The sequence below is a fragment of the Neoarius graeffei genome, chromosome 16 (genome assembly GCF_027579695.1).
Source record: "Neoarius graeffei isolate fNeoGra1 chromosome 16, fNeoGra1.pri, whole genome shotgun sequence".
Taxonomy (NCBI): domain Eukaryota; kingdom Metazoa; phylum Chordata; class Actinopteri; order Siluriformes; family Ariidae; genus Neoarius; species Neoarius graeffei.
In genome coordinates this window covers 63531346-63557967 of record NC_083584.1, presented here as the reverse complement: position 1 = coordinate 63557967, position 26622 = coordinate 63531346, and the positions used below count along the sequence as shown (strand labels likewise).

At 39.6% G+C, this 26622-nt stretch overlaps 1 protein-coding gene across 1 annotated transcript in view; it reads right to left on the bottom strand.

The window, feature by feature from the left end:
* The window catches only part of kcnj13 (potassium inwardly rectifying channel subfamily J member 13), a 41916-nt gene extending 37079 nt beyond the window's left edge, over positions 1 to 4837 (bottom strand). The window contains exon 1 of the mRNA XM_060942209.1: positions 4664 to 4837. The gene's annotated coding sequence lies outside the window, so the exon portion shown is untranslated. The remainder of the gene's footprint in view (positions 1 to 4663) is intronic.
* Positions 4838 to 26622: the final 21785 nt, after the last annotated feature.

Below are 26622 nucleotides of genomic sequence, written 5' to 3'. Positions count from 1 at the left end.
GAAACCGGAGCACCCGGAGGAAACCCACACGGACACGGGGAGAACATGCAAACTCCGCACAGAAAGGCCCTCGCCGGCCACGGGGCTCGAACCCGGACCTTCTTGCTGTGAGGCGACAGCGCTAACCACTACACCACTGTGCCGCCACTATTTATTTATTTATTTTTGTTAATTTTTTTCACTAATTTTCTCCCTAATTTAGTTGTGGCCAGTTCCTGTCCACCAGACAGATCCCCCATCACACAACGACAACCAAGTAGGGAAGGTGATGGCTATCACATTCTTCCTCTAACACATGCGAAGCCACTCTGTTCAGTTCACAATATGAAGGATAACAATTTAGAAAGATCGCTTTCTCTCATTTTCAGATTACCCATCGGATGTTGTGATGATATCCAGATGGAGCATCATGCTAATCATGTTAGATTTGAAGACTGTATTGTGATACTTCTTCTTTAATGACCTGGATAAAGCAGTTAGGACAGATGAATGAATGTGCAGATATTACACAAGTTATGGCTTCAAATGGGTTCACAACAACAACAACAACAACAAAAAGAGAGACTTGTTCTTCCATACTCCCCCAAAAAAAGCTCTTGTTCTCCATTTGGATGTTACAATAATCAGTAAGCTGGAGATAAAAGTGAAAATCACTTTTCACTGTTACACCTCAAAGTAATTTATTTTCCTACAGCAGCACATCCTGAAGTGTTTTATTCCTCTTAGTATACAACCCCGATTCCAAAAAAGTTGGGACAAAGAACAAATTGTAAATAAAAACAGAATGCAATGATGTGGAAGTTTCAAAATTCCATATTTTATTCAGAATAGAACATAGATGACATATCAAATGTTTAAACTGAGAAAATGTATCATTTAAAGAGAAAAATTAGGTGATTTTAAATTTCATGACAACAACACATCTCAAAAAAGTTGGGACAAGGCCATGTTTCCCACTGTGAGACATCCCCTTTTCTCTTTACAACAGTCTGTAAACGTCTGGGGACTGAGGAGACAAGTTGCTCAAGTTTAGGGATAGGAATGTTAACCCATTCTTGTCTAATGTAGGATTCTAGTTGCTCAACTGTCTTAGGTCTTTTTTGCCGTATCTTCCGTTTTATGATGCGCCAAATGTTTTCTATGGGTGAAAGATCTGGACTGCAGGCTGGCCAGTTCAGTACCCGGACCCTTCTTCTACGCAGCCATGATGCTGTAATTGATGCAGTATGTGGTTTGGCATTGTCGTGTTGGAAAATGCAAGGTCTTCCCTGAAAGAGACGTCGTCTGGATGGGAGCATATGTTGCTCTAGAACCTGGATATACCTTTCAGCATTGATGGTGTCTTTCCAGATGTGTAAGCTGCCCATGCCACACGCACTAATGCAACCCCATACCATCAGAGATGCAGGCTTCTGAACTGAGCGCTGATAACAACTTGGGTCGTCCTTCTCCTCTTTCATACGAATGACATGGCGTCCCTGATTTCCATAAAGAACTTCAAATTTTGATTCGTCTGACCACAGAACAGTTTTCCACTTTGCCAAAGTCCATTTTAAATGAGCCTTGGCCCAGAGAAGACGTCTGCGCTTCTGGATCATGTTTAGATACGGTTTCTTCTTTGAACTATAGAGTTTTAGCTGGCAACGGCGGATGGCACGGTGACTTGTGTTCACAGATAATGTTCTCTGGAAATATTCCTGAGCCCATTTTGTGATTTCCAATACAGAAGCATGCCTGTATGTGATGCAGTGCCGTCTAAGGACCTGAAGATCACAGGCACCCAGTATGGTTTTCCGGCCTTGACCCTTACGCACAGAGATTCTTCCAGATTCTCTGAATCTTTTGATGATATTATGCACTGTAGATGATGATATGTTCAAACTCTTTGCAATTTTACACTGTTGAACTCCTTTCTGATATTGCTCCACTATTTGTCGGCGCAGAATTAGGGGGATTGGTGATCCTCTTCCCATCTTTACTTCTGAGAGCCGCTGCCACTCCAAGATGCTCTTTTTATACCCAGTCATGTTAATGACCTATTGCCAATTGACCTAATGAGTTGCAATTTGGTCCTCCAGCTGTTCCTTTTTTGTACCTTTACTTTTCCAGCCTCTTATTGCCCCTGTCCCAACTTTTTTTGAGATGTGTTGCTGTCATGAAATTTCAAATGAGCCAATATTTGGCATGAAATTTCAAAATGTCTCACTTTCGACATTTGATAAGTTGTCTATGTTCTATTGTGAATACAATATCAGTTTTTGAGATTTGTAAATTATTGCATTCCGTTTTTATTTACAATTTGTACTTTGTCCCAACTTTTTTGGAATCAGGGTTGTACAATGATTTGCCAAGATTACTGTTTATAATTCATTAAAGAATAACACATCCTACATTTCATTTTTTTTATCCATTTAATGTTATGGAACGTCCATGAGACAAGTTATCAGTTACATCATAGCAGCTCGAAACAGTCATTTGATCAGCAAGCATATTTTTTCTCTCTTGAAGTAAAGAAAAAAACGCAGCTTATCTCGTTATAAACAAACCACAAAGTGTAAACTCCTCTGTCCATAGCGATGTTTTTCTTTGTTTAATAACGTTCTTCATCAGTGTATTATTACATGGTGCCATGCAAGTCAATGCAAATGAGCTATAACTATAGAAACAATAACAGAGACAAACAAGCACATCGAAATACAGCAAGAATTAGATAAAATATTACTGCAAGAATTACATCAAGAATTGCAGAACAAGAAAATCCTACATCTTCAGATTCGGGAATACAGTATTCCAAAGAAACAAGATGTTCAAAACATGCATGAAAGACGTCCAGATTTTACTTGAGCTTAAAAAGCATAAAAGTGTAGTTTCACTTGTTTCACGTTTGACAGGCATAATAAAAAAAAATGCCAAAATCATATATATCTATATATATAGGTAACAAACAAAACAAAACTATATTTACATAACATTGTGTCACATGTGTCATATTTTTGTTCTCATACTATGGTTTAGAAGAGCTGAAATATTGATTTTAGTATCTTACACTGTTTTTGAAAATGTATCTGTTTTTGAATATTTGTTTTATTGATTTTTGTGTCTTTTTTTTGATTTCCTGATTACATTATTGACATTTCCTCCACCACCTTTCCTTCCTGACACCACTATCTTTAGCTCACACACGTCATTATTTTGGTTCAGCTCAATAAACTGCACATTTAACACCTGAGTGAACTGTAACTGGGGAAACCCATCGAATCACACACTGTTAATTCTTAATATTTAACTAAACACCTGGCTCCAGTAAAAAAAAATTGAACTCGTGAGAGGTTAAAAGAGTGCTGGATGTATATTACAAACTCAGACTGACTTAACATAATCACCCGTGCATGGTGAGGGGGAAAAAACTCATCCTTGATTGGATGGCAGGGTTTCATTACTTTCTGTGAAGTACTTACATTGATAACTCATCAGGATGTAACTGAATTCCATTCTAAATTCCATTATTGATAATTGATTCCATTATAAAATTAACTTTCACGTTTAACGACCAAAAGTTTCTTGAAATTTCACAACGTTTCTGTCTTTGGTTAATTTCATAAACAGAACATTTCAGTTCAAGTGAACTACAAGAACTAAATGTTGCCTGTTAACTTACTATTCAGTATAAGTTCAGTACGTACTGTATGTTAATGTGCATTTGAGTGACAACGTTACACATTATTGTATATTTAAGTATTTGAACATTGAACTTAGGACCATTATGTTGTTCATCACAGTAGATTACAGGAAGTGATAATGTTTAGTTATTCTTTTCATTATATGACATTTCAATACATTACCTTTTACAAATCTGAAAAGTTTCATTTGTTCTTTAAGAGTTTGTTTTGTTGTTATATACATACATAACAAATATAAATACAAGTAGTTAACAAAATATAAAAAAATATGAACACAGGCTCATGCTTTTAATGAGGCCTAGTTAAATTTCTCAGTATTGATCTATATTAATTGTGCTTTTTTCTTTATTAAATGTAATGTACTTTTTATTTTACTAGACAAAATTTTACTATCTTGTAACTTTTCTTTGAAACTAATGGTTTGAGTACGAACTTTTGACTACTAAAGTTTGTTTTATTTTAATTTAAAGTACTTTAGCTTTTAAATTTTGAGCTCTGCTTCAATTTTCTTTTGGATTTACATTTATAACCATTCTTATGAGTTACAATTGCAAGACTTTTTTTCTTTCTACATGTAAAGAAAATGTATGCTGATTTTTGAATACTTACTGTTCAGGCATATTTTTTGACATTTTTGACATTAATCTGTACTTTTATAAGCAGTTAAACTTCATTCTGCATAATTAAATGAACCCAACTATCTGAATTATTAATACTTTTTTTGTTTTTCTAAAAGGAACTCATAACAATTTTATAACACACACACACACACACACACACACACACACACACACACACACACACGTATCGCATACAGTATACTTTCAATTTCTTAACATTTTGTTTTGGTGCAATAGTTTAAAACTTCAAAACAAATGTATGTTTCTTAGTACGTTCATACTTCCTATTTCATAAAGTTATTCCTATTTTGACATCAGGAATCCTCCACCACTGGATATGTACAGAGATATCGTGTCTCTCACCTCGCTGGTCTCCTCTGGACGCTCGTCTGTCTTTTGTTTTTTCCCACTAGTAGAAAATTGAAATGTGTGTAGAATTGTAGGTCCAACTGTAACTCAGTGAGTCAGAGTCTTCCCAAAACTCTTCAGTACAGGACACAGGGAGCCTGAGAGATCCTGATCAGCTCCTGAGCACACTCACTCACACACACACACACACACACACACACACACACACACACACACACACACACACACACACATACTGAAACACACATACTGACACAGGCACACTCAGAAGAACGCCAGCACAGCAGCCCATTGGTCACATTACTCAGCGTGTGGCCAATTTGGAGTGCTTGAGAAAGAGACAAGGAAAGAAGGGAGAGAAACACCTAGAGGCGAAAAGTGTGTGTGTGTGTGTGTGTGTGTGTGTGTGTGTGTGTGTGTGTGTGTGTGTGTGTGTGTGTGTGTCAAAGGGGACAGCTGTTGCTTGAATGTCTTGGAATCTCAGTATTTGTTTTGTGTCTTCATGTTGTCCATTGCTGACAGACTGTGTGTGCGTGTGTGTGTGTTTGCATTATTTTATTAATTCCTGTCTGATGTCACATTCTGTCTCAGGTTATGTAATATTACTCAGTTTGTAGACTCCACATGCTGATTGGCTTCCCAATTTCACGCTGACCTCCGATTGGTTTGTGGGTCGGGGTCAGAGGTCACACATCTCTCTGAGGTCAAATCACCAGAGGAGAGAGGAAGTTTCGCAATCGGCCATCACAGGCCTCAGCTGGGTTTTTGTCATGGGTGAGAGGAAAGGGTCAAAGGTCAGAGGGATGCCAAAACGTCAATCAAAATATCACATGCTTCATGTTTTGCAAAATCAGTGTCTTTGAGGACGGATATCCCGTCCCACTGACCAGAAATTAATATTCAAAGATTTAAAGTTAAATTATAGTCTAATTTCCTTCACAAACCATTGTTTCTGAGACTTTCTAACCTGTTCTTTGATAAGCAGTATGAAGTTAGTCAGAAGCAAAACACTTCCTTCTCATATCATGGTGCACTACTGCAGAGAAAATGGAAAAAAAAATTATTTTTATTTTCAAAGAAACAAACATGCAAATAAAATAAATAAATATTACTAAATTATTACTGCTACTACTACTACTACTACTAATAATAATAATAATAATGCAGGGCGGCACGGTGGTGTAGTGGTTAGCGCTGTCACCTCACAGCAAGAAGGTCCGGGTTTGAGCCCCGTGGCCAGTGAGGGCCTTTCTGTGCGGAGTTTGCATGTTGTCTGCGTGGGTTTCCTCCGGGTGCTCCGGTTTCCCCCACAGTCCAAAGACATGCAGGTTAGGTTAACTGGTGACTCTAAATTGACCGTAGGTGTGAATGTGAGTGTGAATGGTTGTCTGTGTCTATGTGTCAGCCCTGTGATGACCTGGCGACTTGTCCAGGGTGTACCCCGCCTCTCGCCCGTAGTCAGCTGGGATAGGCTCCAGCTTGCCTGCGACCCTGTAGAACAGGATAAAGTGGCTAGAGATAATGAGATGAGATAATAATGTACTAGATTCCAAATTAAAGTGGTTTTTATACTTTTTGTACAGGATTTGTGATCAACTAACTCGAGAAATTTCTTTAAATCACTAAACAGTTGTACATTTAATAACATAAAAGGCCCAAGAACTATGAATCTGCAGGGTTAAAGTCATATTGCCATCAATATGTTAGGTTTGAATCTCGCTTTATGTACTCCATGCACTCCAACTTTGGGCAGGACGGAGGATTTTGAGCCGTACCATTTCTCATTAAAAAGACAAGCTGCATTATTTGAGAGAAATAAAGAGAAGATGGTGAGGGAATGGCTGTTTATAGCTGCTATAACATAAATGTTAACAAGGACTAACTTGTTTCATGGACGTCCCATAACATTACAGTGTAACTATAAAACGTATGAGGTGTCATTCTTGAATAAATAAATAAATAAATAATTGTAATTACTGTAATTGGTGTAAATTGCCATGAGTGTAAACATCATTTTACAACCCCGATTCCAAAAAAGTTGGGACAAAGTACAAATTGTAAATAAAAACGGAATGCAATGATGTGGAAGTTTCAAAATTCCATATTTTATTCAGAATAGAACATAGATGACATATCAAATGTTTAAACTGAGAAAATGCACCATTTAAGGAGAAAAAATAGGTGATTTTAAATTTCATGACAACAACACATCTCAAAAAAGTTGGGACAAGGCCATGTTTCCCACTGTGAGACATCCCCTTTTCTCTTTACAACAGTCTGTAAACGTCTGGGGACTGAGGAGACAAGTTGCTCAAGTTTAGGGATAGGAATGTTAACCCATTCTCGTCTAATGTAGGATTCTAGTTGCTCAACTGTCTTAGGTCTTTTTTGTCATATCTTCCATTTTATGATGCGCCAAATGTTTTCTATGGGTGAAAGATCTGGACTGCAGGCTGGCCAGTTCAGTACCCGGACCCTTCTTCTACGCAGCCATGATGCTGTAATTGATGCAGTATGTGGTTTGGCATTGTCATGTTGGAAAATGCAAGGTCTTCCTTGAAAGAGACGTCGTCTGGATGGGAGCATATGTTGCTCTAGAACCTGGATATACCTTTCAGCATTGATGGTGTCTTTCCAGATGTGTAAGCTGCCCGTGCCACACGCACTAATGCAACCCCATACCATCAGAGATGCAGGCTTCTGAACTGAGCGCTGATAACAACTTGGGTCGTCCTTCTCCTCTTTAGTCCGAATGACACGGCGTCCCTGATTTCCATAAAGAACTTCAAATTTTGATTCGTCTGACCACAGAACAGTTTTCCACTTTGCCACAGTCCATTTTAAATGAGCCTTGGCCCAGAGAAGACGTCTGCGCTTCTGGATCATGTTTAGATACGGCTTCTTCTTTGAACTATAGAGTTTTAGCTGGCAACGGCGGATGGCACGGTGAATTGTGTTCACAGATAATGTTCTCTGGAAATATTCCTGAGCCCATTTTGTGATTTCCAATACAGAAGCATGCCTGTATGTGATGCAGTGCCGTCTAAGGGCCCGAAGATCACGGGCACCCAGTATGGTTTTCCGGCCTTGACCCTTACGCACAGAGATTCTTCCAGATTCTCTGAATCTTTTGATGATTATTATGCACTGTAGATGATGATATGCTCAAACTCTTTGCAATTTTACACTGTCAAACTCCTTTCTGATATTGCTCCACTATTTGTCGGCGCAGAATTAGGGGGATTGGTGATCCTCTTCCCATCTTTACTTCTAAGAGCCGCTGCCACTCCAAGATGCTCTTTTTATACCCAGTCATGTTAATGACCTATTGCCAATTGACCTAATGAGTTGCAATTTGGTCCTCCAGCTGTTCCTTTTTTGTACCTTTAACTTTTCCAGCCTCTTATTGCCCCTGTCCCAACTTTTTTGAGATGTGTTGCTGTCATGAAATTTCAAATGAGCCAATATTTGGCATGAAATTTCAAAATGTCTCACTTTCGACATTTGATATGTTGTCTATGTCCTATTGTGAATACAATATCAGTTTTTGAGATTTGTAAAGTATTGCATTCCGTTTTTATTTACAATTTGTACTTTGTCCCAACTTTTTTGGAATCGGGGTTGTAAATCGCAGTGACAATTCCAACTTCAGATTTTAAACCATGCGTCTTTAAGCCTACCTGAGGTTAATTTTTGTGCACTGTGATACCAAATCTTGATGTGCTCATGATAAAGGTGATTCAGATTCAAAATTGAGCTACAACTGAATTTAAAGTCCTTTGTTGATTTGAAACGTAATTTACTTTACAGCATGGATATGATGGTATATTAAGTATATGTTTGATCTGAAAACCAATGACATCGAGACCAGCTTTAAGTAGAGAAATTTAAAAACAGATTTTATAATTATATACATGTACACTCACTGGCCACTTTATTAGGAGCACCCATCCACCTGCTGTTTGATGCAGTTCTCTAATCAGCCAATACCATGACAGCAGCACAATGCAGAAAATCATGTAGATACAAATCAAGAGCTTCAGTTAATTACTGTTCATGTCAAACATCAGAATGGGAACAATAGTGATCTCAAAGTGTGACTTGCTTTCACTGTGGCATGGGTGTTGGTTTGAGCCAGATGGACTGGTTTGAGTATTTCAGAAACTGCTGATCTCCTGGGGTTTTCACACACAGCAGTCTCTAGAGTTTACACAGAATGGTGCGAAAAACAAAACACATTGAGTGAGCAACAGTTCTGTGGGTGGAAACAAACACCTTGTTGATAAGAGAGGTTGGAGGAAAATGGACAGATTTGAGGTGGTTCGAGCTGCCAGGAAGGATATAGCAACTTCGAGCAATTCTTTACAACCGTGGTGAGCAGAAAAGCATCTCAGCATGCAACAGCAGAAGAACACATTGGGTTCCACTCCTGCAGCCAAGAACAGGGATCTTAGAATCAACAACAAGTTCTTATTAAAGTGGCCGGTGAGAGTATAACATGTGCTTTTATACTCTAAAAATAAATGTGTTTTACTGTTTGTACTTTATCTCAATGTCATTCTTGACATGCATCAGCATGCAGAAGTCTACTATAATGTCTTAATCCTCGTTGCAGATAGCATCCAGAATCCAACATGTCTCCCTTTTCCTGCCCTGTAGAAATGCACAGGATTCAGAAAAAGAAGAAAGCCCATTCAACCTCAAATGCATTTAAAAACAAACAAACAAACAAACAAACAAACAAACAAACAAACAAACAAACAAAAAGCATGATTCTGTAAAACCAGACAAATGCTTTTTAATGTTCTTAATACAACCCCGATTCCAAAAAAGTTGGGACAAAGTACAAATTGTAAATAAAAATGGAATGCAATAATTTACAAATCTCAAAAACTAATATTGTATTCACAATAGAACATAGACAACATATCAAATGTCGAAAGTGAGACATTTTGAAATTTCATGCCAAATATTGGCTCATTTGAAATTTCATGACGGCAACACATCTCAAAAAAGTTGGGACAGGGGCAATAAGAGGCTGGAAAAGTTAAAGGGACAAAAAAGGAACAGCTGGAGGACCAAATTGCAACTCATTAGGTCAATTGGGAATAGGTCATTAACATGACTGGGTATAAAAAGAGCATCTTGGAGTGGCAGCGGCTCTCAGAAGTAAAGATGGGAAGAGGATAACCAATCTCCCTAATTCTGCGCCGACAAATAGTGGAGCAATATCAGAAAGGAGTTCGACAGTGTAAAATTGCAGAGTTTGAACATATCATCATCTACAGTGCATAATATCATCAAAAGATTCAGAGAATCTGGAAGAATCTCTGCGCGTAAGGGTCAAGGCCAGAAAACCATATTGGGTGCCCGTGATCTTCGGGCCTTTAGACGGCACTGCATCACATACAGGCATGCTTCTGTATTGGAAATCACAAAACGGGCTCAGGAATATTTCCAGAGAACATTATCTGTGAACACAATTCACCGTGCCATCCACTGTTGCCAGCTAAAACTCTATAGTTCAAAGAAGAAGCCGTATCTAAACATGATTCAGAAGCACAGATGTCTTCTCTGGGCCAAGGCTCATTTAAAATGGACTGTGGCAAAGTGGAAAACTGTTCTGTGGTCAGCCGAATCAAAATTTGAAGTTCTTTATGGAAATCAGGGATGCCGTGTCATTCGGACTAAAGAGGAGAAGGACGACCCAAGTTGTTATCAGCGCTCAGTTCAGAAGCCTGCATCTCTGATGGTATGGGGTTGCATTAGTGCATGTGGCATGGGCAGCTTACACATCTGGAAAGACACCATCAATGCTGAAAGGTATATCCGGGTTTTAGAGCAACATATGCTCCCATCCAGACGACGTCTCTTTCAGGGAAGACCTTGCATTTTCGAGCATGACAATGCCAAACCACATACTGCATCAATTACAGCATCATGGCTGCGTAGAAGAAGGGTCCGGGTACTGAACTGGCCAGCCTGCAGTCCAGATCTTTCACCCATAGAAAACATTTGGCGCATCATAAAACGGAAGATACGACAAAAAAGCCCTAAGACAGTTGAGCAACTAGAATCCTACATTAGACAAGAATGGGTTAACATTCCTATCCCTAAACTTGAGCAACTTGTCTCCTCAGTCCCCAGACGTTTACAGACTGTTGTAAAGAGAAAAGGGGATGTCTCACAGTGGTAAACATGGCCTTGTCCCAACTTTTTTGAGATGTGTTGTTGTCATGAAATTTAAAATCACCTAATTTTTCTCTTTAAATGATACATTTTCTCAGTTTAAACATTTGATATGTCATCTATGTTATATTCTGAATAAAATATGGAATTTTGAAACTTCCACATCATTGCATTCCGTTTTTATTTACAATTTGTACTTTGTCCCAACTTTTTTGGAATCGGGGTTGTATTTTTATTTATATGATCGATCGCCTGGACAATCTCATTTCATCTCATTATCTGTAGCCGCTTTATCCTGTTCTACAGGGTCGCAGGCAAGCTGGAGTCTATCCCAGCTGACTACGGGCGAAAGGCGGGGTACACCCTGGACAAGTCGCCAGGTCATCACAGGGCTGACACATAGACACAGACAACCATTCACACTCACATTCACACTTACGGTCAATTTAGAGTCACCAGTTAACCTAACCTGCATGTCTTTGGACTGTGGGGGAAACCGGAGCACCCGGAGGAAACCCATGCGGACAACATGCAAACTCTGCACAGAAAGGCCCTCGCCGGCCATGGAGCACAAACGCGGACCTTCTTGCCGTGAGGCGACAGTGCTAACCACTACACCACTGTGCCGCCCCAACCTGGACAATATGTGGGTAATTCTACATTGTTACTATACTTAAGTATTATTGTGCTGTATTTATTCTCAACTTCAGTATTATTCAAATATATAAAAGTACTCTTACTTAACACTGAGAATGAAAAAAAACCCCGCATTTTCCCATGAATCTCACAAATCCTGTGGTTTTCAGTATCCCACCCATGACTTCAACAGTATTTATCATTATATATATATATATATATATATATATATATATATATATATATATATATATATATATATATATATAAAACAATATTTGTATACAGATTTGTATACATGCATAAAGTATTAATACTGTACAAATAATAGTGGTAGACAGTATACTATATATTTATTGTAGTATTTATTGTTGCTGTCTCTGTTAATATAAAGCAAATGATTACTCATTCCAAGAGTAAATATTATATCCATCCATTCTGGCATATCACTATAGTGATGTGGTCACTCTGATGGCTTCAGCCATTAAAGTCTCTAGGGAACATTACAGTAGTGGTTTCCCGTTGCCTTCTACTGAATTATTATAGAGGTTTTCTCCTCTCAACCATTCACACTTACATTCATACCTACGGTCAATTTAGAGTCACCAGTTAACCTAACCTGCATGTCTTTGGACTGTGGGGGAAACCGGAGCACCCGGAGGAAACCCACGCGGACACAGGGAGAACATGCAAACTCCACACAGAAAGGCCCCTGTTGGCCACTGGGCTCAAACCCAGAACCTTCTTGCTGTAAGGTGACAGTGCTAACCACTACACCACCTTGCCGCCTGAGTAAATATTACATAATTAATTAAAGACATAACTAAATAAATATAGCGAAGCAATGGATTGTGAAATAAATAAATTAGACAATAAACAATTTATTTATTTATTTATTTATTTCATGATTTATTTCCTAGCCATATTTATTTATTTATGATTTACTTAAATGATGTTCCATACAGATCTACTGTATTTGTGAGAAAATAGCGCCATCTGGTAGTTAAAAACATCTGTCCAACAGAGGGCACCATCAACACACAACCCAGTTAACTTTACATTAAAAAAAACTTGAATTAAGGGCAGCACGGTGGTGTAGTGGTTAGCACTGTCACCTCACAGGAAGAAGGTTCTGGGTTCGAGCCCAGTGTCTGTGTGGGTTTCCTCCAGGTACTCTGGGTTCCCCCACAGTCCAAAGACATGCAGGTTAGGTTAACTGGTGACTCTAATTTGACCATGAGTGTGAATGGTTGTTTGTCTCTATGTGTCACCTCTGTGATGACTTGTCCAGGGTGTACCCCGCTTCTTGCCCATAGTCAGCTGGGATAGGCTCTAGCTTGCCCATGACCCTGCACAGGATAAGCGGTTACAGATAATGGATGGATGTTAAACTGGAATTAGTTGAAGACACAAGTCTAACTAGTGTTCACTTAATCTATGATGTAAAGGCGAAAGAAAAGCACTGGAGTTCGCTGAGGTACTGTATAAAGAATTTTATTGACATGACAAAGGGAAGACGACGTACTGTGGACAACTGTGGATGTGAACTGTCCACAAATTAATCTTTATTCTGAGTTATGAACAATTTTCTTTTTATGCTTTAAGAGATGTAGCAATGAAAGATTAGTTTGAAAGGAAGACTGATATTGATGCCGGTATTCCCAAATTCTTTTGGGCAAACAAGCCAAAATGGACGTTACAAATTTTCTTCGACTTCAAGCCTTCCGACATTTTTTAAATTCCAGATATATCATTTCGCACTACTGAAACATTTGGATATTTGTATCCATTTGGCAGATTTCACAACTTGCAGATTCTTTTTGTAGCCTGCTATGAGTCTTTGTATTTTTGTTTTAGGAATTTTGAACTACTTTTCCTTGTAGAACATCCAGTCTTCTATCTATATATGTGCAATGTTTTCTGTGCCACCACACAACCCCAAAGCATAATCAAATTAAATATTGTAAAATTTATTTTTTCCATTCAAAAGTCAATAAAATATGTAATTTAGCCAGGGGTGCCCGAACCTTTGCAGACAACTGAATGAGGTAATGTGTATGCAGGAAAATACATTTAAAAACATCTTCCAGATGTTTTTTTTCTCTCTGTAGTATTAACTGACAGTCCCTGAAAGCCCCACCCCCTTTCCCCCATGTCACATCAGAAATCTTTTCCCCTGTGCTATTGTCTTGACTCGATTGCAGTACACGTTTTCACTGTGTGATAGTCAATCCCAGATACCTCTGAGCTCCAAGATGGTAAATTTTTGCTGATGTGAATAGAGGGATGACTCATTAACAACAGTAGCATCGCTCTGATGTTAATGTAAACTAAATGAACCTGTCTGGGTGCATTTTCAGGTATCATATGAATTTCATAGTAGTCAATCCAGTGTTTTTAATTTTCTTCCCACACTCTTTACATATAGTGCCTTTAACAATAAACACTGTCATAAAGCAGCTTTGCAGAAAAGTATAAACTCCAGATATAAATTTTAAACAGATTAATTTATTAGTTTATCCCCAATTAGCAAGCCTGTGGCGATGGTGGCAAGGAAAAACTCCCTGAGACGACATGAGGAAGAAACCTTGAGAGGAACCAGAATCAAAAGGGAACTCATCCTCATCTGGGTGATAACAGATAGCGTGATTATAAATAACTCACTTCTATAAGTGTGCCCTATATAATCACAAAGTACAACTGCTTAAGCAGGAAATTCATGATAGTTTTACGGTAGCATAAAGTCTATTTTGTTCAAGTCATCAACTGTTGACTGATGGAGACTTGAGTGCAAAACTATTAGTGGCAACTGCAGTCTTAAAGTTATTGTGGTGATTGTAGTCCTAAGCCATTGTAGTAAAACTGCTTGTATTAAATGTCCAAACCCATTTTCTAAGTCTATTGTTAGGCTGTCCATATGGGGCCATCTGCCACAGGACCCAAGTGATGAGAACTCCAGCTAGAAGTCGGGCATCAGGATGGATCAGGGACTGTACATATGAGGCTATCTTCACAAGAGCAAAGGGATGAGAACTCCAGCCAGAAGTAGGACATCTACAGTAGATGGATCAGGCAGGTCTTGAGATCAGGAGAGGTCAGATTGTTAGGTGTGGCCATTGTCACATAATGGTTAAGCATAGTGTACATTGTGTGCTGAGTGCCATGACAGAGTAACTAAAAGGGAGAGCCAGAGGATACTCCGGACATGAGCAAGCCCTGGGACATAAAGCAGCCAGCCACTACACTGGTAACAAACCTGAATGAACGTGTGAGAGTTGGGGGGTGACAGCAACCAACATTCCCAGTTTACCAAAACACTCTATGCCTGTTCCAAATCTGCTCCTTTGCCTAATAAAAGGCTTTTAACAAATGGCTTGACTAAACAAATGTTTTCAGCTTCGACTTAAACACTGTGTCTGAGTCCTGAACACTACTTGGAAGGCTGTTCCATAAGTGTAGGGTTTTGCAAGAGAAGGCTCTGCCCCCTGCAGTAGCCTTCACTATAAGAGGTACCAACAGATAGCCTGCACCTTTTGATCTAAGTAGGCATGGTGGGTCATAGAGGACCAGAAGCTCACTCAGGCACTGTGGCATGAGACCATTCAGTGCTTTATAAAGCAAAAGTGATGTGGAAGTGCCTCTCTGTTATTATTACATGTTTTTCTTGTATTGGCGTAACTACATTTTTTTTTTCACACAGCATCATACAGTATATGAAAGCTGGTAACCTTTGCAAACCAAAAATTACAAATTTATTGAAATCTAAAACTTAAGCACCAATTTCAAGGTGGGGAAACTTGTTATATTATTTTGTTATTACTGATTATAAAAGTTACCAACTTTCACATACTGTATGTTGCTGTGTGGAAAAAATATTTTGTCAAACATTTTCTGCTATGCTGTTTCTCAAGATTTGTTAATTGCTGAGTTATTTCATCTGAAAGAGCTGGTTTCCAGAGTCCTTGAGCAGTCTGGAGCTGATACCTGAGCTGGACTTGTGGCCTTTCTTGCCTTGATCTTCCTGAATAGAGGCTTTGCATTGTCACATGACCCCACAGCAACAGTAACTAGGGTGCCATGACAGGGGGCACGCTTGTAGTGCTTCATTCAGATGAGTCAGTTGTTATTGGTCGGTATGGAAAGGTTTTGCTGTGTTTTTGGATGTACAAATCATTTTGAATGAAACAAAAACATCAGATTTTTAATTTACCAATTACTTCATCATCAGGGGAAAAATTGAGAGATTTCGAAATGTAGAAGGGGAAAAAGGGGAAAAAACATTCAGTGGGACTCAGTGTCGAATGGAGAGGTAAAAAATGCGCTCAGATCAGCATCAGGTGTTTCCCATAATGACTGGCTCCCAAGCATGTGCACAACATGCTCCAAAGGATCCCTGAATGTAAATGCACTTTTTAATGTTAATTTTTTTTATTCTTACCTTAGTGGAAATGAGATGAGTATACCATAGCATTTTTGACCTCTCCGTTCAACACAGAGCCCTGCTGAATGTTTTCCCCCATTTTGCCCTTCTATGTTTAGAACTCTCCAGTTTTCCCCCTGATGATGAATTACTTTTGGTAAATTAAAAAAAATCTGATGTCTTTTGCTCAAAACGATTTGCACGTCCAAAAATGCAGCAAAACTTTCCCATACTGATCAATAACAACTAACTTGGCTAAATGAACCACTACAAGCGTGCCTCCTGTCATGGTGGTGTAGTTACCATTGCTATGGGGGTCACATGACGGTGCAAAGCCTCTACTAGGGGGAAGTGGAGGGTACCACAGTTGAAGGAGACAGCGGAGGGGGAGTTAATTTGCTTGGGAGGGTAGTGGAGTGGTGTGAGGAGGGTGTAGTTGATGTCTCGGATGCCCTGGATAAAGGGGTGTGTAGAAGCCAGAGGGGGTGTGATTGAGAGACCAACTACACTCTGGTGGGTGGGGGAAGGAGTGGGGTCCAAATTGAAAAACAGATTCAGTTCATTTGTGCATTCCTGGTCTCCAGGTTCAGGGCTCCTCCTACGACTGTTGCCATGTCCCGAGATTGTTTCCAGTCCTCTCGAGACCTGTTTTGCATTGTTCTGATGTAAGTGCTTTTCTATCGTTCTCCTGTAGATGTCCTTGGCTTCCCTTATTTTCTTTTAAGTTCCCTTTGTACTTTCCTCAGCTCCTGTTTGTCCCCAGATCTAAAAGTCCTTTTCTTTTCATTCAGCAGGGCTTTTATTTCAGGGTCATCCAGGGTTTGTTATTAGAGAAACACCATACTGTTCTGGTAGGCACAGTGTTCTCTACACAAAAGTTTATATCATCTGTGAAGCAGTGAGTCGAATATAGTTTAATCAGAAGTCGTTCAACTGGAATCAAAAAATAAACAAACATGTCTCTTTCATTTGCTGCCACATTGCTATATCTTCACTCAACTGATAGGGATGATTATACATTTCTTGTGTGCATGGCCATGAGCATCAATTGGTAATTCTGGTTTGAATTAGTGGAAACAAGTTGCACATGAACTTTGTTGATGGAATTCACTGAGTCTGGGTTAAACTCTTATTCTACATTAGGCAGGGCTGTTTCAAATAAGCCCTGCATTTATTAGCTTCCTTCATGGAACACACCCCAGGAGTGAGAACATCACATCAGCAGAATAACAAGCAATGATGACAAGCATTATCATTCATATTGAAGCAAATGTAGCTATAGATATGTAATTCAAGGTGATATGGATTACCATATGCCCATCAAGGAAATTAGCTAGATAGTTCTAGGAACAAACAGAATTAGGAGTGAAATTTTTCTAGATCTGTTGCATTTTTGATTATTGTCATTTTACAGTTAAGTAATGTTTACTGATTCTTACTAATAGTACTTTACAAACCGAAAAGTGTAGCTAGCTAGACTAGCTTATCAAAAGGGTAGCTTAGCTATTTTAAATCATGAGTAGCTTGAACTTGACAAGTTTGAATTTTAAATTAACTTCCCCAGCATTTTTTTTTTGTTGCATTTTTTGGGGCATGAAATTAATGTTTAAATATGCACTTACCCTGTACTGTATATGAGTATCTGCCTGTTAAGATATGACCTGATAAATTAGATGTTTAGATGTTCCTGATGACTGGCTGTCCTACTATAAACATCTTAATGATAAACTCAAGGTCAATTGTGGAATATGTAAATATATTGTTTACACACACACACACACACACACACACACACACACACACACACACACACACTTCTATGACAAGCATAGAAGACAGTTGGTTAGAGGTAGTGGACAAGGGTTACATGATCTATGTGGTCTCTGAAGAGCTGCCAAATTTCCTGTCAGAGCCACAGAGAGAATTGACCTTTTCTAGTTCCAGAGGATTCTTTATACAAAGGCTATTTTCCCCCCAGTGAAGTAGAATGAGTCATCTTGCTAGCAATGTGTGAAAAGGTATTTGGAAAAGAGGGATATTGGTAGATGTGATGGCAGAAAGGGAATGAAAAATGGATTACTAAAGCCAAAGGAGGAATAGGATTTGCCACAAACTCCAACAAAATATGTTAGAGATTTGTTTTTTTTTTAGATTGTTACCTCTGCCAACTGTGCTGGAGGAGGGCATGTTTTCGCAGCAGTTTTTTGGTTTGTCTGTTCCCAACATAACTCAGAAAGTAGTGAATGGATTTTGATGAAATTTGGAGGAAAGGTGAGCCATGGGCCAAGGAACAATTTCTTAGATTTTAACACAAATCTGGATATGCATGTGGAGCCAGGGTTTTTTGTCTGTTCCCAACGTAACTCGAAAAATAGTGAACGGATTTGGATGAAATTTGGTGTACAGCTTTAGTATTATCCTAGGTTCAAGTGATTTGATTTTGACCTTGATAATATATGGCTTGGCGGAGGTATACACTCTACCGAGTACCCTTCAAGTTTAGAAATATATGCCAGTGTGTGATAACACTTTGGTAATGGTGCTGATTGATGCATACATTTTCCCATGCTTTCATTTTCAATTCAATTCAGTTTTATTGATATAACACTATAATCTGGATTAGATTAGATTAGATTAGATTAGATTAGATTAGATTAGATTACATAAAACTTTATTGATGCCTTTGGGAGGGTTCTCTCAGGGAAATTAAGATTCCAGCAGCATCATTACGGATAAACAGAGAAAAGAAATAGAGAAAAACTTCTAGATAAATTAAATTAAGTATTTACATATATAAATATAAAAAGAATAAGATATGGGACAGAGAGGAAGGGGGAGAGAGAGGAGAAAAAAAGGGGGGACAGCAGGAGAGATATTGCACTTTATATTGCACATTGTCCGGTATTGCTTATTGTTAGGCTAGGCTGCTGCTCCTTCCCGTCCTCTGTCCTCCTGTTACCCCTCCTCCCCCCCAGAGAGGAGTTGTACAGTCTGATGGCATGAGGGACAAAGGAGTTTTTGTAGATTTAGATTCCTTTTGAGCAAACCAGAGGCAATGGTGGCACCTCCCTGAGATGGCATGGGGAAGAAACCTTGAGAGGAACCAGACACAAAAGGGAACTCCTGAGTAACATTGAATAGTGCAATTATGACTCATTAAATGTCTTAAAAGCGTGATCATTATGAACATCAGGAATGTTATAATTGAGGGGGGTCACGTGACAATGGCTAGCTGAAGGCTGTGTCTTTGCAGAGCTCCCGCTCCAGTCCTAATATTTTCAGCTTAAAAGTGCCTTTTACTGACCTGACTTTATAACATGGCAACTAAACCTGGCGGACAGTCTCAGAGAGAAAGGTCTGCCAAATTGAGGCAAACAATCCAGTCAAAGATCACAGATCATGAAATTATGGAGCAGAAGTTTTCAAAACTAACTGACACCTTGAACAAAATTGCCAACAGCCTGGAAGGCCAGTCTAAATGCATCACTGAAGCAGAACAGCGAATCTCCGCCATAGAGAACCGGGTTATTTTAACATCACAGTTAAGATAAGTGTCACAAAGCTGATAACATTGAACATAAAGGGAATTAATAATGTAGTTAAGAGGCATAAAATTCTCTCATCTCTTTAAAAAGAAGGGGCCCGCATAGCTTTTATACAAGAGACCCACTTAAGTGACCTTGAACATATAAAACTGAGGAGAGACTGGGTGGGTCAAGTTTTTTACTCTTCTTTTAACTCCAAAAGCAGGGGGGTGGCGATTCTGTTACATAAAAGGCTGTCTTTTACCTTAGGAAAATGCATAAAGGATTCCAAAGGACAATATGTTATAATCTCGGGTTTCTTAAATGGGGAAAAGCTCATTCTGGGATGCATCTATTCCCCCAATACATTTGAGGCTTCTTTCTATTCCAAATTGATAGCTGTTTTATCTTCTAACGCATCACCTCTCGTAGTCTTGGGCAGGGACTTGAATGCCTGCTTGGAGCCAGGGCTGGACCAGTACCCTGTGAAATCCATTCGCCCATCCAAAATGGCAGTAGCTACAAGAGCACTGTGCAGTGATTTGAATTTATTTGACACCTGGAGATTGGGCGGCACGGTGGTGTAGTGGTTAGCGCTGTCGCCTCACAGCAAGAAGGTCTGGGTTTGAGCCCCATGGCTGGTGAGGGCCTTTCTGTGCAGAGTTTGCATGTTCTCCCCGTGTCCGCATGGGTTTCCTCCGGGTGCTCCGGTTTCCCCCACAGTCCAAAGACATGCAGGTTAGGTTAACTGGTGACTCTAAATTGACCGTAGGTGTGAGTGTGAATGGTTGTCTGTGTCTATATGTCAGCCCTGTGATGACCTGCCGACTTGTCCAGGGTGTACCCCGCCTTTCGCCCGTAGTCAGCTGGGATAGACTCCAGCTTGCCTGCGACCCTGTAGAACAGGATAAAGCGGCTAGAGATAATGAAATGAGATGAGATGAGACCTGGAGATTGTTGAACCCAAAAGTGAAAGACTTCGCCTTCTTTTCTTGCCCACATAACTCATTTATTTATTTATTTACCTCAAGGCAAGTATTGGAAAGGGTTAAAACATGTAGTATGAAAGCCATGATACTTTCAGATCATTTGCTTGTTGAACTGGAACTTACACCTCCCAATTTTGACCTAGCTACACGTCACTGCTGGCTCAATCCCTCTTTGCTCAGTAATCCCACCTTTCTAAGTCTGCTGGAGGAACAGCTGACAGTTTTTTTCTACTAATGATACACCTGATGTCTCAGCTTCAACATGATGGGAGACTGCAAAGGCCTACATAAGGAGAGTTATTATTTTGTATGCCTCAGTGAAAAGAAAAGAAGCGCTCAGACAGCAATGAGAGCTTGAATCCAAAATTTCTGACCTAGAGAAGGAGTTTAAATATTCCTTTTCTAAATCATCTCGGCTGAAGTCTCAGTCTTAAAATACTGTGGCTTCCCAGGGAGAGGAGTGGGTTTTCAATGCCTGACTTTATGCTTTATAATTGGGCATATCACATGCGTATAGTGTTAGGGGGGCTTAGACATTTTCTAGATTCTCGACAGGAAACCCATATTGATGCATGGCACTGCCCCTCTTTGTCTGCACTCAGCCTTATTGCTAATGGGACATCTTTGCTTTGAGGCCAAGAACAGTCCAATTATGATGAACACAGTCAGCACGTGGGAGAAGATTGTGAAGTCCACCAAAATTAAGGGTCCCACTCCAGCGCTTCAACCTATTATACAGAACAGGGCCTTTCCCCCAGGTCTGGGTACGAACATATTTCAGTGTTGGTATGATCACGGTATTAGAATTTTCAGTGATCTACAACCCCGATTCCAAAAAAGTTGGGACAAGGTACAAATTGTAAATAAAAACGGAATGCAATGATGTGGAAGTTTCAAAATTTAATATTTTATTCAGAATAGAACATAGATGACATATCAAATGTTTAAACTGAGAAAATGTATCATTTAAAGAGGAAAATTAGGTGATTTTAAATTTCATGACAACAACACATTTCAAAAAAGTTGGGACAAGGCCATGTTTACCACTGTGAGACATCCCCTTTTCTCTTTACAACAGTCTGTAAACGTCTGGGGACTGAGGAGACAAGTTGCTCAAGTTTAGGGATAGGAATGTTAACCCATTCTTGTCTAATGTAGGATTCTAGTTGCTCAACTGTCTTAGGTCTTTTTTGTTGTATCTTCCGTTTTATGATGCGCCAAATGTTTTCTATGGGTGAAAGATCTGGACTGCAGGCTGGCCAGTTCAGTACCTGGACCCTTCTTCTACACAGCCATGATGCTGTAATTGATGCAGTATGTGGTTTGGCATTGTCATGTTGGAAAATGCGAGGTCTTCCCTGAAAGAGACGTCATCTGGATGGGAGCATATGTTGCTCTAGAACCTGGATATACCTTTCAGCATTGATGGTGTCTTTCCAGATGTGTAAGCTGCCCATGCCACACGCACTAATGTAACCCCATACCATCAGAGATGCAGGCTTCTGAACTGAGCGCTGATAACAACTTGGGTCGTCCTTCTCCTCTTTAGTCCGAATGACATGGCGTCCCTGATTTCCATAAAGAACTTCAAATTTTGATTCGTCTGACCACAGAACAGTTTTCCACTTTACCACAGTCCATTTTAAATGAGCCTTGGCCCAGAGAAGACGTCTGCGCTTCTGGATCATGTTTAGATACGGCTTCTTCTTTGAACTATAGAGTTTTAGCTGGCAACGGCGGATGGCACGGTGAATTGTGTTCACAGATAATGTTCTCTGGAAATATTCCTGAGCCCATTTTGTGATTTCCAATACAGAAGCATGCCTGTATGTGATGCAGTGCCGTCTAAGGGCCCGAAGATCACGGGCACCCAGTATGGTTTTCTGGCCTTGACCCTTACTCACAGAGATTCTTCCAGCTTCTCTGAATCTTTTGATGATATTATGCACTGTAGATGATGATATGTTCAAACTCTTTGCAATTTTACACTGTGGAACTCCTTTCTGATATTGCTCCACTATTTGTCGGCACAGAATTAGGGGGATTGGTGATCCTCTTCCCAGCTTTACTTCTGAGAGCCGCTGCCACTCCAAGATGCTCTTTTTATACCCAGTCATGTTAATGACCTATTGCCAGTTGACCTAATGAGTTGCAATTTGGTCCTCCAGCTGTTCCTTTTTTGTACCTTTAACTTTTCCAGCCTCTTATTGCCCCTTTCCCAACTTTTTTGAGATGTGTTGCTGTCATGAAATTTCAAATGAGCCAATATTTGGCATGAAATTTCAAAATGTCTCACTTTCGACATTTGATATGTTGTCTATGTTCTATTGTGAATACAATATCAGTTTTTGAGATTTGTAAATTATTGCATTCCGTTTTTATTTACAATTTGTACTTTGTCCCAACTTTTTTGGAATCGGGGTTGTATTCGAGGACAATACATTTTTATCTTTTGAACAAATTAGAGCCAAATATGGTGTACCATCTCAACATTTCTATAGCTATCTTCAGGTCAGACATTTTATTATTAGTCAAAATCTCCCAGCCCAGCCAATAGCCTCAGTTATTGACTCATTACTACAACGTTGCCATAATAGGACAATTATTTCCTACTTCTATGGAAAACTACAGTCCCTCATTTCATGTAACATTGACAAAATTAAAGGTTTATGTAACAAGGACTTGGCAACTGAGTTTGGAGAGGAAGCGTGGTCCAATGCAGTGGAATCAGTAGGCAATTTTTTTTTGCAACAAGCTAACGGAGAGAAAGTACAGGATCCTTCATAGATTACAGTGTACACCCCAATCTCTGAATACCTTCTATCCTGAGGTCTCTCCCCTCTGTGCTAAGTACAAGCAGGAGGTTGGGTCTTACATACATTGCATCTGGTGCTGCCCTTTGATATTTTTAATTTTGGGAAGAAGTCTCACAGGAAATTAACTTAATTTTTGTTAAGAACATACAAATACATCTTGGTTTGTTTCTGTTAAATCTTTCAGGAGAGGGACTTTCTCTGTCAGGCCTCCAGCAAATACTCCTATACAAGCTTCTTTTGTTAGCTAGCAGATGCATACTTTTTCAGTGGATTAAGCCCAGACCTCCAACTGTTAACCAATGGTATGGAGAAATATTTAAAGTTCTACCAATGGAGTGCCTGAGCTCAGTTTTAAAGGGGAACGAGAGGTCTTTTGATAAGTTGTGGGCATCTTTCCTGAACTGCCTGCCAGGCTCTACAGTAGACTTAGTACGCAGAGGGTGCTGCAATGTTGACTGGCATCCCTCTTGCACCTTGGTGTTTGCCTACTGCTGTTTCCTGGGTACTGAGTCTGTCTATTTCCTTAGCTGCATATTCCCTGATTCATGTGTAATCTCTAAACTGAATGTTCTAAGAATTGTCCATGTAAGGTCCTATATAGTGCTGCAATACCTCTGTTTTTTTCTTTTTCTTCTATTATGTCATTCTGTATGGTATATGTATTTTGCTCATACCTTCCATTGCTATCATGTATGTTCAGTGTTTTGTTCTGCTCTAAAACTCAATAAAATATAAGAAAAAAAAAGAATGTTATAATTACACTTGGTGGCATGGTGGTGTCATGGTTAGCGCTGTTACCTCACAGCAAGAAGGTCTGGGTTCGAGCCCTGTGGCCAGCGAGGGCCTTTCTGTGCGGAGTTTGCATGTTCTCCCCGTGTCCGCGTGGGTTTCCTCCGGGTGCTCCGGTTTCCCCCATAGTCCAAAGACATGCAGGTTAGGTTAACTGGTGACTCTAAATTGAGCGTAGGTGTGAATGTGAGTGTGAATGGTTGTCTGTGTCTATGTGTCAGCCCTGTGATGACCTGGCAACTTGTCCAGGGTGTACCCCGCCTTTCGCCCTTAGTCAGCTGGGATAGGCTCCAGCTTGCCTGCGACCCTGTAGAACAGGATAAAGCAGCTACAGATAATGAGATGAGGTCTAGTTTCCCTATGTCAAAGATGTGTTGAATTATCATGTACTCCTTGTACTGAACAAGGGTAAGAATTTTTCTTTGTGCAAATAAGCAGCCCATAAAAAATGGCACTTCTAGGGTGAAGTAATATCATCTGTAAGAATTGTAATGACCTCCATTAGGCGTTTTATCAAACAGAAAGTCTCAAGTCAAATTTTAAGTTAAAAGTTAACCCCTCAATACAGACATCCATTTATCCGTCACATTTATTTCATGAGCATTATTTAATGGATACAGTAAATAGTTTAGCTACAGCGCCCTCCACAATTATTGGAACCCCTCGTTAATATATGTTCTTAGGCTTCTAATAAATTTATTTTTTTGAAGTAATATAGGACAACAATGCAAAAAAAGAGAAAAATCCAACCTTTAATTCAAGTGCATTTATTCAGTGGGAAAAAAAATCTCACATTAAGAAATAATTATTTTACATGAAATCATGTGTGCCACAATTATTGGCACCCTGATATTAATACTTTGTACAACTCCCTTTTGCCAACAAGACAGCACTTAATATTCTCCTATAACATTTCACAAGATGGGAGAATACAGAGAGAGGGATCTTTGACCATTCCTCTTTGCACAATCTCTCTAAATCATCCAGAGTCCTGGGCCCTCTCCTATGCACTCTCCTCTTTAGCTCACCCCACAGGTTTTCAATTGGGTTGAGGTCTGGGGACTGAGATGGCCATGAGAGGAGCTTGATTTTGTGTCTGATGAACCATTTTTGTGTAGATTTGGCCACATGTTTAGGGTCATTATCTTGCTGAAAGACCCAGTGACGACCCATCTTCAGCTTTCAGGCAGAGGCCACCAGATTTTGATTTAAAATGTCCTGGTATTTCAAAGAGTTCATGATGCCATGCACCCTAACAAGGTTCCCGGGGCCTTTGGAAGAGAAACAGGCCCACAGCATCACCGATCCTCCCCCATACTTCACAGTGGGCATGAGATGCTTTTTCGCATACTCATCTTTTGTGATGCATTAGAGTGTTTGTTGCCAAAAAGCTCTATCTTGGTTTCATCTGACCAAAGCACACGGTCCCAGTTAAAGTCCCAGTACCACTTAGCAAACTCCAGACATTTTATGTTTATGCTTGTAAGTGAGAAAAGGCTTTTTCTGTGCATGCCTCCCAAACAGCTTGTTGGCATGTAGATAGCACCTGATGGTTGTTATGGGGACTTTGTGACCCCAAGATGCTACTCTTTGATGCAATTCTCTAACAGTGAGCTTTGGAGTACTTTTTACAACCCCGATTCCAAAAAAGTTGGGACAAAGTACAAATTGTAAATAAAAACGGAATGCAATAATTTACAAATCTCAAAAACTGATATTGTATTCACAATAGAACATAGACAACATATCAAATGTCGAAAGTGAGACATTTTGAAATTTCATGCCAAATATTGGCTCATTTGAAATTTTATGACAGCAACACATCTCAAAAAAGTTGGGACAGGGGCAATAAGAGGCTGGAAAAGTTAAAGGTACAAAAAAGGAATAGATGGAGGACCAAATTGCAACTCATTAGGTCAATTGGCAATAGGTCATTAACATGACTGGGTATAAAAAGAGCATCTTGGAGTGGCAGCGGCTCTCAGAAGTAAAGATGGGAAGAGGATCACCAATCCCCCTAATTCTGCGCCGACAAATAGTGGAGCAATATCAGAAAGGAGTTCGACAGTGTAAAATTGCAAAGAGTCAAGTCAAGTCAAGTCAAAGTTTATTTATAAAGCACTTTAAAAAACAACAACAGGGCAGTTGACCAAAGTGCTGACAAAAGGCCCTAAACACGCAAGACTTGAAGGACACACAGGACTTGAGAACAACCATAGAACACATAGGAGAACAATAATAAAATACCAGCACAAGAGGGGGGCAATTTACAGTAGATGGAATATAAATATATTAAAAGAATAAAACAAAATGACAATTTTGCCAATAAAAGATGGGTTAAAAGCGGGATTTCAGACATAGATAGATAAAATAAAACCTCAAAAGCCCTAGGTATATTAAAACAGACGAGACTAAGGTCTTATAGAGTTAAAAGCCTGTGCATAGAAATGTGTTTTAAGGTAGGTTTTAAAATCAGACAAGGAGGGGGCCAGGCGGATGTGAAGAGGGAGCTCATTCCAGAGTTTAGGGCCAATGACAGCAAAGGCCCTGTCCCCTCTACTCTTTAGTCTGGAGGGGGGCACATCTAGTA